The sequence below is a fragment of the Myotis nattereri genome (assembly GCF_964212035.1).
Source record: "Myotis nattereri genome assembly, chromosome: 7".
Classification (NCBI taxonomy): domain Eukaryota; kingdom Metazoa; phylum Chordata; class Mammalia; order Chiroptera; family Vespertilionidae; genus Myotis; species Myotis nattereri.
In genome coordinates this window covers 21,832,981-21,845,263 of record NC_138082.1, presented here as the reverse complement: position 1 = coordinate 21,845,263, position 12,283 = coordinate 21,832,981, and the positions used below count along the sequence as shown (strand labels likewise).

General features: G+C 51.7%; 1 protein-coding gene across 2 annotated transcripts in view; it reads right to left on the bottom strand.

Moving 5' to 3' along the window:
• Positions 1–12,283, bottom strand: part of PNKD (PNKD metallo-beta-lactamase domain containing) — a 68,658-nt gene that overhangs the window by 6,257 nt on the left and 50,118 nt on the right. The window lies entirely within an intron of this gene.

The window sequence follows — 12,283 nt, the reverse complement described above, 5'->3', positions numbered from 1 at the left end:
GCCCGGGCCCCATGTCTCCCCTCCGCTGGCCACCCTTGAGTCAATGCAACGCCACCATCACTTATTGTGTGCCTACTGTTTACCCTGCTCAGTACTCAGGACAAGATGGAGAGCAAGACAGACACACTCTGCTTGCAGCCCATCAGGGGGAGGTGAAAAACCCAGACAGACTCCTGGAGTGTGAGTTTTTTCAGTGAAAGGGGTGGAGGAGTTAGGAAGCTGAAATAGGTGAGAAATATATTTCAGGAAGAGCAGGATGCATCACAATGGTGCCAGGGAATGCTGAACCACCTGAAAAGGAGCCTGGGAATTGGCATTTCTCCAACAACCTCAGGTGATGGGAACGCTGCTGGCCCAGGGACCACAACTTGGAGAACCACTGGGGTAGAGGAAACTATACTAGCAGACAGCAGGGCTTGTTGAGGGAAACTAGAAAGTTCTGTTTGGCTGTTCGGTGGAGGAAGCAGCGAGAGGTGAGGTTGGATGGGCTGACCACACTTCCTCCCTCTTCTGGCCACCTGCCAGGCCATCCCAGGCAACACGGTGAAAAGGCTGCGAAAAGGACGCGGGACTTGTAAGTGACAGAGCCCTACAAACACCGAAGGCAGCACGCAGGGCCAGCCTCACAGGTGTGTGGCCCCTGCTGGGTTTGATGCTCTGCTGTTCCCATCCTGAAATCCATAATGATTTTACCTTGGACCTCGTGTGAAGTCTGATGGGACAACAGAACATGCACACGAGCATAGGTGATACACACAACACATGTATGCTCTGTTCCTTGCTGCCCCATACACATACCGTATTTGCAATGCCCCATGAGCACAGAATTCTGGCAGACCTACTATGTGTGGGAATGCAACCAGACTCAAAGTGATACAAGGTGAGTTTCCACCTACAATTGAGTGAGGGGGGCACTGACTGACCTGAGAGGCCACACCTTCAGTTCAGACCAGAATCTGCTTCAAAGGTATAAAGAAAGCAGTGGAGCTCTAAGAAACAAAAATGACCAAGGAACCCTATCACATCCTTCCTTACGCAAGTTACGTTCTGTATGATTCAACCAACTAAGCTGCAAATGATGCTACAGAAGGAAAGGAAAGGGAAAGGGGGTCACCGATCTGTCCTCTTCTTCTCATCGGTCCTTCCTCGCTCATCCATGAGCTGAAGGTAGAGTGTGAGGGTAGGATGTGGTGTGTCAAGAGGAGAAATAAAAAGAGTTGAGTTTGTTTTGTGCAGCGTTCCAGTGGTCTGGTCACAACGAAATACATATCCCTACACAAACTGAGAAATGTGAATTATGTAGTTCCAGTGATTCCACATGGGAGTTACATGTCCTCACATATGCATTTAAAACTGGTGCTGTCCCATATAAAAATTAATGGAAAAATTCGTGCTAGTCTGATTGTGAGGGTGTGGGGAGGGGGTTGAGGTGGAGGCATGACCACTCTCCAGGCCCTTTGTAAAGAGCTAGCTGATTTGTCTGCAAGCAATTTGTTCAAAACCAGGCAGGTTCCTGTGACAATCTGGCCGATGTGACTTAGCTAAAGTGAATCACTGCAGCCCCTGGCTGTGTGCTCATGCACTGGTATTGATTGGGAATTTCGACACACGATGGAGGGGTTTTGTCATCCTTTGTGACTTTATGTCCATTTTTCATGGGCCCTCTTTCTCTTTTATTTTTATTTTTGAATTGTTTTTTTTTCAGTTGTACAGTTTACATTCAATATTATTTTGTATTAGTTTCGGGTGAACCGCATATGGTTAGACAAATATGTACTAAGTGTCGCACCTGACACCACACATAGTTAGCACAATATCACTGACTATATTCCCTATGCTGCACTTTACATCCCTGTGACTATTTTGTAACTGCCAGTCTGTTCTTCTTTTTATAAAATATGTTTTCATTGCCGAAACCGGTTTGGCACAGTGGATAGAGCATCGGCCTGCGGACTGAAGGGTCCCGGGTTCGATTCCGGACAAGGGCATGTACCTGGGTTGTGGGCATGTCCCCAGTGGGAGATGTGCGGGAGGCAGCTAATCGATGTTTCTCTCTCATCGATGTTTCTAACTCTCTATCTCTCTCCCTTCCTCTCTGTAAAAAATCAATAAAATATATTAAAAAAATAAAATAAAATATGTTTTCATTGATTTTTTTAGAGAAAGAGGAAGGGAGAGGGAGAGAGAGAAACATCAACATGAGAGAGAAACATCTATGAGCTGTCTCCCGCATGCACCCCCCCAACCAGGGATTGAGCCTACACCCTGGGCATGTGCCCTGCCCGGGAATTGAACCGGTGACCTTTAGGTGCACTGGATGACACTCAACCAACAGAGCCATATTGGTCAGGACTGTTGTTGTTGTTGTTTTTTAATCAGTTTCAGCCACTTCGTACTTTCTCACTCAGTCACCAATATTTAGTGAGGCCTTGTGATTAGCCTGCTCTGGCACACAGTGAGTAGGCAGTCAGCGTCCTCTTGCAGCTTATATTCTAGTGGGACAGACAGGACAACAAACATAGTGTCAAGGACAGAGGAGGAGCTATTTTAGATACCAGAGTCAAGAAAGGCCTCTCTGGAGCTGACTTTCCAAGAAGAAGGGAGCAGGTCGAGTGAGAATCTGGGGAAAGCTCCCCAAGAACCGGACAGAAGGAAGTGCAGAAGCCCCGAGGAGGGAGGGAGGGAGGGAGGGAGGGAGCGAGCTGTGGGAGCTGCGGATTCTGGTGGGTGTATCAGTGATGACAAAGAGCTGGCACGGGAGATGCCCAACCTGAGGTGATTTGTGGAACAACCTAATTATCCTGGATGGGATTCTAGACCAGAAAAGGAACATTAGTGGGACAATAGGTGACATTTCAATAAGGTCTGGAGAGTAGTTCATAATTTATATTGATGTTAATTTCTTAGTTTTTGATAACAGTATTGTGGTTATGAAAGAAGTTAACATTCAAGGGAGGTGGGTGAGGGGCATGTGGGGATACTGTGTACTATTTTTGCAAGTATGAAATAATTTCAAAATGAAAAGTTAAAAATTAATCATCCTATATAATAAAAGCCTAATATGCTAAGTGTCTGGTCATCCTGTGGTCCATTCAACCAATCAAAATGTAATATACTAATGAATGCTAAGGCCACTCAACTGCTCACTATGACATGCACTGACCAGCAGGGGGCAGACAGTCCACCGGTCAACCAGTCGCTATGATGTGCACTGACCACCAGGGGGCAGACACTCCAACTGGTAGGTGAGCTTGCTGCTGTGGTCCAGTCGATCGGGACTGAGTAAGATGGGCCAGATATGCCCTGGAGCCCTCCTGTGGTCCCTCCCCAGCTGGCCAACCTCTCGCATCCCACCCCAGCCCTGATCATGCACTGGTGGGGTCCCTCAGCCTGGCCTGCGCCCTCTTGCAATCCGGGCTGAAGGACCCTCCTTCCCCCAAGTGCACGAATTTTGTGCACCGAGCCTCTAGAAAATAAATAATTTTTTAAAATCACCCTTTCCTCTGGGCCCTGACACCACCTCACATCGTGCTTGGAGTCCTGCTCCTGAGAGCTTGGGCAAGTCATTGCCCACAGGTCAGGCTCCTCATCCTTAGCATGCTACCAGGACTTACCCTGCAGTGCTGTGTGAGGATTAAGTGACATAAAACAAGGTAACAAGTGGCAATCGTCAGGGCCCGGCAGTGGAAAGTGTTGCGCAACTGTTGTTTCCTACCCACATTCAGCTAGGCGCCCCTCACATCTGCTAGCAGAAGGCGTCCACAGCTGGGAGGGGCTGCTCATTGCCCCCTGCTTTCCCTTTCTGGATGCTCATATGTGCTTTGTCCCCCAACGAAGGTCAAGATCCATGAGGACAGGGGCTGTGCATTAAGAAGCTGCAGTTAACGAGGCCCCTCTCTTTCATTTGCTTTTTCAGCAAATATTCATGGCACATGCCAGACAGGGTACAGGCAGCAGAGAACCAGGCAGCTGGGTTGCTGCCAGAATAGTGAGTGGAACGGCCAACAGACCAAACCGGAAAACCAACCAACAAACAAGCAGTTAACTATAGCTGGTGATGGAAGGGAAGAGGTCTGTCTTACTGTGGACAGGGTGGTCAGGGAAGGCCTCTTCTCCAAGGGCAATCTTTGAGCTGGGAATGGACAGATGAGAGGGAGCCAGCAGTGCCGACAGCCTGGGTGGTGCAGCCCAAGGTCCTGGGCAGGGAGGAGTGGGGTGTGTCCTCGGAGTTTCCAGCAGGCTGAGGCAGGGCCAGCGGGGCAGAGACTCAGAGCAGAGGTGTGCAGGGGCCAGGCCCAAGAGAAGGGGTGGAAAATTGCTGGTGGCTTTCAAAGTGGGGAAGCATGTGCTCTGACTTCCCTTTTTAAGGATTCATGTGGCTGCTGTGTAGGGGTGCAGTGGAAGGTGGCAGGGGAAATGGAGTCGCTGAGTGGACTGGAGGGGGTGTTGGAGACGAGAAAGCTGGAGATGGGTGCCGGACCCGCTGGCCGTAGGGGAGGGAGGCGGGGGGGAGGGACAGGGTGGCCCTGAAGTCTGGATCACAGTGCAAAGCAGGGGAATGGGGGGCCTGAGGACCTAGTAACACGTGGGACACTTGCCCCAAGCTCCCAGCCCAGTCCTCCCCTGACAGTGACTTCCACGTGCCTCTCCAGTCTCTGAGGTCTGGCTCCTCTTCCATCTCTATATAATGGCTGTGTCACAATCACCAGCGTCCAAAACCATGCTTGTCAGCTCTTCCTCCTGCTGCCTCTCCTTCTGGGAAAGGCCCTGTCATCTGCCCAGTTTCACAGTGTGAGCCCTGATTTAACCCTCCCCTGACACATGCGACTAAAACAGACTTTCCCTCAAGTTTACCTTCTAAAAGGTAAACTTGGACCTGGAGAGCATTATGCTAAGCGAAATAAGCCAGTCAGAGAAAGATAAGTATCACACGATCTCACTCATTTGTGGAATATAATGAGCAACATAAACTGATGAGCAAAAATAGATCCAGCGACACAGAAGCATCGAACAAACCGTCAAACCTCAGAGGGAAGGCAGGGGAGGGTGGAAGGAGGGGGTAAGAGATCAACCAAAAGACTTGTGTGCATGCACATCAACATAACCAAGGGGGGTGAGGGCCTGTGCTGGGAGGCGGGAGCAGGCTGGGAGGGGTCAATGAGGGGAAAGGAGAAATATGTGATACTTTCAACAACAAAGAATTAAAAAGAAAAAGTTTACCGTCTACCCCTCACCCATGGGCTCACCCAGGAGCGGGCCCTTGTGCAAGCCTCCTTTACACAGCTCTCTACCTTCAATCCAAACTGCAAACCACTGGCAAAAGAAGCACCGTTGCTGACGGTGGCTTCAGTGGCTCCCCACTGCTGACAGGCGAGTGTCCGACGCCCAGTCAGGCCTGAACTGGGATGGGAACAAGTCTTTGCCTCCTCCCCTCTGTGGCCCAGGGAAGACCCTGTGCTCCCAAGAGTAAACAAGCAAAAAGCCCCAAATGTCCACCAGCTGCGCAAGGGATAAATGAGTGGTGACATAATCAGACCATGGAGAACCGCACAGCCAGGAAAACAAAGGATGTAGCCTTGGCCCACGTGCCCAGTGGTTAGAGCATTGGCCTACAGACCAAAGGGTTGTGGGTTTGATTCCCAGTCAAGGGCATGTGTCTTGGTTGCAGGTTTGATCCTTGGGCCCCGGTTGGGATGCATTCGGGAAGCAACCAGTCAAGTGTCTCTCTCACATGGATGTTTCTCTCTCTCTCTCTCTCTCTCTCTCTCTCTCTCTCTCTCTCTCCTCCCCCAACTCTCTTTTACTCTCTCTAAAAATCAATGGAAAAAATATCCTTGGGTGAGGATTAAAACAAAAACAATGCCAAAGTGTGCACAACCATCGCCTGTACTGGTTGGGATGTAGACGTACACAGTAAAGAATCACAGCAGCTAAGGGGAAGAGCAGCATGCAGGCTCCCTTGGAGGCAGCAGGAGGTGGGCAGAGGCCTTCACAGGGTCTGCAATATCTCTTGAGCTGGGTAGTGGAGAGACTGTTATCTATTTTTTTGAATACCTGAAATAACTCATTAAAATTTCAAAACTACCATCCTCCTGCAGGTCTCTGGCCTGGAATACCCCCCATGCCTTTCTCTACTTGCTGGAATCCTAAGCTTCCTTCAGGGACCAGCTCAAACCCTGCAGCTCCTGATTGCCCCAGTAAAAAGCCTCCTTCCTCGCCTCCATCTGGAGCACTCGGCCTTGCCCCTCCACGGGGAGGGAGCCCCTCAGAGGCAGGGCCTTACCACCTGGTAAGGACCATGAGGAGGGCAGGTGGACTCAGCTGGAGACCCAGCCTGCTCCTCCTGGCTCCTCTGCACCCCCTGCAGCCCCAGCCCCAGCACAGCACAGAGCTGGTACTCAGAATGGTTAGTGACCAGGAAGGTGGGGAGGGCTGGGCAAGCAGGTATTAAAGCGACCAGGCACTTGAAATGGACTGTCCACTTGGCACCCCGTGCAGCTAGCCTCATGCCAGGTTGTGGACCCTGCGAAGCCCAGTGGGGGTATCTGGGGCCTAAGCTACAGCCACCTCTGCCCCTGCTCTCCCCTCCCCTTCTTACCCACCTGCTTCCAAGTCCCTCCCCTCCCCCTCCGGCACCCACACAACTGGCCAAACAGGCTGTTCTGCTAAGCAGGTCACCTAGACCCAAGAGCATGATGGGACTGTGTCATTGGGGCACAGAATCCCAACTTCCCCAGCCCTGGGGTCTGGACCCAGGGTCTCTGAAGTGGAGGAGCTAGGAGTACTAGACAGTCCTGGCTCTGAGTCCACAGCCCTGGCTCTGCCCACCAGGTTAGGCTGCCTGTCTGGAGCTCACTGGCTCATCTTTAATAACAGTGACCTTTTCCACAGCTTTCCTTGTGAGCAGCCCTATCAATGATCTGCTATCATCCTCCAACTAACCCCGAGGCAGGTACTACTTTTCCTCCACTTCACAGATGGGGACAGTGAAGCCCAGAGAGGTAAGAGGGATTTGCTTGGGACCGCAGAGCAGTGGGTGGTGGGGCAGAGAATCACTCCACAGCCTGACCCTGGAGTCTGCATTCTTAACTGCTAAAATCCTCCCCAACCCAAGTAAGGGGCTCGGATGAGATGCGTGGGCGGAGCTATTTGGGGGCAGACCCAGCTCCTTGGAGGGCCTTTGCTGAGGAAAATGACCTATCACCCTGACCAGACACGCAGCCCAGGATCTGGCCCCTGGGACTCCTGGGACACTAGGTTGGGCCCTTTGAGATACAGACCCCAGGACACTGTGAATCATCTCCCAGGACCAACTCATTACACAGGCAGCATTTTGCCACAAGGACAGAGGGCCAGAGCCCGTGGGCCTCAGGGTAAGACGCCCGGAAGCGGAGAATCCCTTTCCAATCGGCCCTGTGCTTCTCAGTCCTGGACTTAGGACGGGGTTGATGGTTCTCGGGGGAGTGTCGTGAGTCAGATGCAGAAGACAATTTAGGAAAAAAGAACAAGACCCTAGATGGGAAAATGTGAAAGATGAAGGCCCCACTGGGAAGTGACTGGGACGTCACTGCCCCATGGAGTGGGCCCTACCACTTCCTTTCTTCTGCTGCCGAGGCAAGAAGCAGAGCCCAGCAAGCTCACTGTGACCGACAAGATGACCTGACACCCCAGGGCCAGATGTGGGATCAGGCTCTGCCATGGGCCCCAGGCATGGGCAGAAAGCTGGGCTCTAGAATGACCCAGGGCGCCGGCTAACAACGAAGATTCTGGTCTTTTCCTCCTTTGGCCCCCTGCTTAAATTCTCACTTAACATTTCTGGGGCCCGGAACTACCCACAGTCACTCACCAAAACGGAAAGAATATTTTCTAATTGGTCCTCTGGGACCCAGTGGGAGAGACAGAGAAACCACTCCGCAAGAGCAAGGCTGGGGGTGGGGGCCCCCCGGCTGGGGTGAGCCCTGCAGCTGTCCCAAGGGGCCCTCCCCTGGGGTTAGGGCTGCGGACACAGCACCAGCTGCCCCAGTGAGGGGTCACGGGCGCACTGAACCAGAGCGTGGCTTCTCTGATATCTGAGTCTGAACCTCCAGCCCCCATGGGAGGCTGGTGGGACAGCTGGAGACAGTGAGACAGCCCGCCCCCTAACCTCCGCCCTCTGCACACAGTGGAGAGCACACAAAGAAGTTCTTCTTCTTCCCCTCCTCCCCAAGGGCAGTCTCCTTTGCTGGACAGGCCTGAGGGCTTTTCAAGTGTCTGTCCCAGCCAGGCCCTGGGCTCAGCCTCAAGATGGCATGGGGGTGGGGGGTGGGGGGTGGGAGGGGCGCTCTGCATTCAACAGAATGACCTGGAAAGCCCCTATTGAGGGTCATCTATTTTGACCCCTCCCTCCGGCACTCTCTAAATGACCCCCAATCCTGGTGGGCCCCCAGATTCCACCAGGACCCAACAGGCAAGCTAAGTTGGTGAGGCCTCTGGTCAGGGAGGATTTGGGAATTCTCCTCTCATGCCCCCCAGGCCCCAGGCCCTGGGTTGGGTTTGGTTTTGGTTTTGGTCTGTTTCTTCTAGCTTTTCCCTGCTCTCCCTCATTCTAATCCCAGTCCTGCTCCCTGGGCCAGGTCTGTGGGAGTCCAGGGAGGGGAACCAGACCTTTGAAAAGCTAATACAGGAATAAGCAAGGACATGTGGTGAAGGCTTTGTGTCTGATTAGCCACAGTCGGCTTTCATTCTTTGTGAAAGCCGACCCAGGAATGGCTGAGGGCTGAGGCACTTGCACGGACACCAGGACATAGAGTTCTACGGCAGCCAGGGCCTGCTCCCAGGCTCCTGAGGGACAAAGAGAGCAGCTCCATGTTCTGTGAGTTGTCAAAGCTGAGGAAACTGAAGAAGCGAAAGAGACAGCTAACTAGGCCCTACAGGGTGAATTTCCTGAAGCTCCAGCAAGCCTGGCAGGCAGAGGGTACTTCCCCATGCCCAGGAGAAGGGCAGTGCCTGCATGTGGTCCAAACATAGGCCTGCCCCGTAGTTCATGGGGCCTGTGTCTACCGTCTCCATGCCCATCCCGGGAATGGTCTTCTGAGGACTTCAAGGCCCTTTCCAGACGGCGCCCATCTTTCCCAGATGGAGGAGGAGCTGCTCCTGAGGACTCTCAGGGGGACCAGAGGCACAGGCTTTGCTGGGCCCTCTCTGTGGTTTCTCAGTCCTGGCAGAGAGGCCTGAACTAGTTCTGTCTCCTTGCCCACCACCCCAGGCCAACTGCCCAGCCTAGGCCCTGGGGTTTTGTTTGGTTTGATTTTGGTCTGTCTGTTTTGGCTCTATCCCCCGCCAATCTCAGGCCCTCTTGATCCAGTCCTGCCCTTGGGCCAGGCCTGTGGGAGTCCAGGGGGGTATCAGACCTCTGAACACCTAATGCAAGAAAAGCAAGAACATGCGATGAAAACCCTAAGAGGGAAGACAAAGAGGGGTTCCTCGGAGGCAGAGATGAACTTGGACTGGGGAGGCTGAGCAGAGGAGATGGCACCTGGGCCAAGCTGTTCACTTATTCATTCATTAAAAGACATTTAACAATGTCAGGGCCTAAATTAAATCTAGCGGTTTCATTCTGGTTAGAGGTACAAAGGCTGAAGGAGTGAGGCCAGGTGAGGGCTGACCGTGGGTTGGCCCATGGTGGGAGCAGTGGAGGTGGGGATAAGTGTTCAGATTTTGGACATATTTTGAAGGTGAGCTTTGAGGTTGCAACAGTAGAAATGTAGAGAGGAAGGAAGATCTGACAGGTTCTCAAACAGAAGTATGGGAAAGCTCATGGCCTAGAGATGATGGAATTGGGCAGATTTGGAGGGGGTGTCGGAGGGCCCCAAAGGCCTGGGTGAAGGTGTGAACTCCATTTTGTAGACAGTGTGGCTTGGGGAAGGGGCCATCCGCTCAGAGCCAGGGTTTGAAGACTAACCCGTCAGCAGAGGGGAAGCTGGACAGGGGGAGAGCAGAGGGGCTGCTGTGGATGCTAAGGCTGCAGCTGATCGATGTTTCTCTCTCACATCAATGTTTCTCTTTCTCTCTCTTTCCCTGCTTCTCTCTCTAAAATCAATAAAAACATTTTTTAAAAGAAAGATCCTCTGTGCCTAGAAATGGAGAGGGTGGTTTGGTCAGGGAGGGAGCATGGACTGTGCAGCCCCAAAGGCTGGCTGCCATCCACTTAGCTCTGCAGACATTCCCAGGCCTGCACGGGCCCAGCCTTGTTCCCCATTCAACCCCACTCTGCAGACAGAGTTTCTGCTCTGGGCCAGGTTCCGCAGCCCGCCCTCCCTACCCAACAACACTGAGAAGGCAAAGGGGCAAAAGGGAAACTGAGACATGAAGCAGGGGACACAGCTGGGAGAGCCCACACTCTTGATCCCAGCCTCCTCATGCACATCCTGTCACTCACTCCTGGGGAACTTGTCATGCCCTGATTCCTGCCACGGTTTGGGTTCCTGTTCACATGCTCTTGCCCCTGCTTCTTGAGAACAGCCACTAGATTGTGCTCACATTGTGATCCCACAATCCTGACCCAGGCAGCGAGGGGTTCACTGTATGAGGGGCCATAGAATTGCCTGATGGGTGGCTTGGCAGAACAGGCTTGGAAGCCTGGAGTAGAAGCATGTAAAAAGTTCCAGAAGGAGCTTACCTAGCACCATGTACCTTCCACCTATTCCCCATGCTACAGAATGAGCAATTGCTAACATTTCCTGAGCGCTTACGATGAGCCAGGCCCTGTGCACATATATGCACAATTTCATTTGATCCTCACAGAAGCCCCAGAAGGTAAACGCTATCACTATGCCCATTTTACAGATGCAAACCAGTGAGGCACATAGAGGCTAAGTTATTTGTTCAAGGTCACATGGTTACTAAGCAACAAGACTAGGATTCAAAAGCAGATTTGCCTGACCCCACATGCTATGTGCTTAACTACTATGCTCACTGTTCCCCAGACCCTGCAGAATCCCAAATGCGCACGTCTACCTCAGGTTTGCCCAAATCTACCCTCTACTGTGCCCAGTTATCCCATTCCAAGACAACTGTGGTTGTGTTTGAGGAAAGCCCTTTATAAAATTGTCAAACACCAGTGATGATTGTTACTAATGATAACATGAACCATCTCTCTTCTCCCAGGCATTACTTAGTATTTCCACTGCTGCCTTCCAGCCTCTATTTGTGGTCCTCTCCGTCCGCCCCTCCCCATCATGTCCTGTTCCATCCACCCCTCCCTCTCCATCCTTCCTGGAGGCACCCCCACAGCATCAACACCTGCCTATTTCCCCAGCCTGTTTCCTGCTAACACCCGCTGCCCCTCCCAGCAGCCAGCAGCCTCTCCCTCCAGGGACTGGACCAATTGTTTCCCAGACCGTGGAGGGGCAGGACCTGGAACTCTGACTCCAGGCACGCCCTTCTGCTCTGCAAATTTGGGGAGTGGATTCCAAGGCAACCTTGAAATGCAGATACAGGAAACCCTTAGGAATACTGAATTCTAAATAAACTCTCTGAGAATTCCAAGTTTGGCAACTGGGTAACTCCCAGATCCAAAATTCTAGGACTACTCGAACTGTCAGGATTCTGAGAAGGCCAGTTTGGGAATTTTAATCTCAGGATTTCTAATTCCAGTTCCTTGTGGAAACTTCTATTTTCTACTTCCTCAAGGTTTGTATGATGACTTCAACATTACCCATTTTGAAAATCAGAAGTAGATTTAAAAATCCCTCCCCAAATATAATTGTAAAATTTCCAAAATTTTTGTGGGGAGACAATTTTTTAAATCCCAAATATGAAAATATCTAAATATTTATCTCATTATGTTAATCCATAAGAATTAACAGAGCAATGGTGACTTGGTGGGTGCATTATCGAGAACGTGACCAATATTTAGGCTATTAGAAATGTGAGTGCCCCAAAAGGCCCACACATAAGAATCCCCCCACCCCCGCCATATTTTCCAGTTTTCTCCCACTACTAGGCCCTTACATCTCTATTTCTTAGACTGAATAGGAGGAGAATCCTAGGGCTGAAGCACCTGAGATATCTGTGGTGGTCTAAGGAGGAGAAGTGAACTGTACAATGTCTTCTCTAAGCTCAGGAAATTCCCAAGTTTAGGTCCTTGCCTGAAACTGGCCTGTGGCAAGGGCTCCCACATTTTCCATCCCCAACATCACTGTCCTTAAACTGGGACTTGAGGTCCTGCCCTCTGGCCCTGCTAGTGGTGGGAAGCGGGTAGGGACCCTAGGAAATCTTTTTCTTCGGGCTCCTTCCCTTTCTC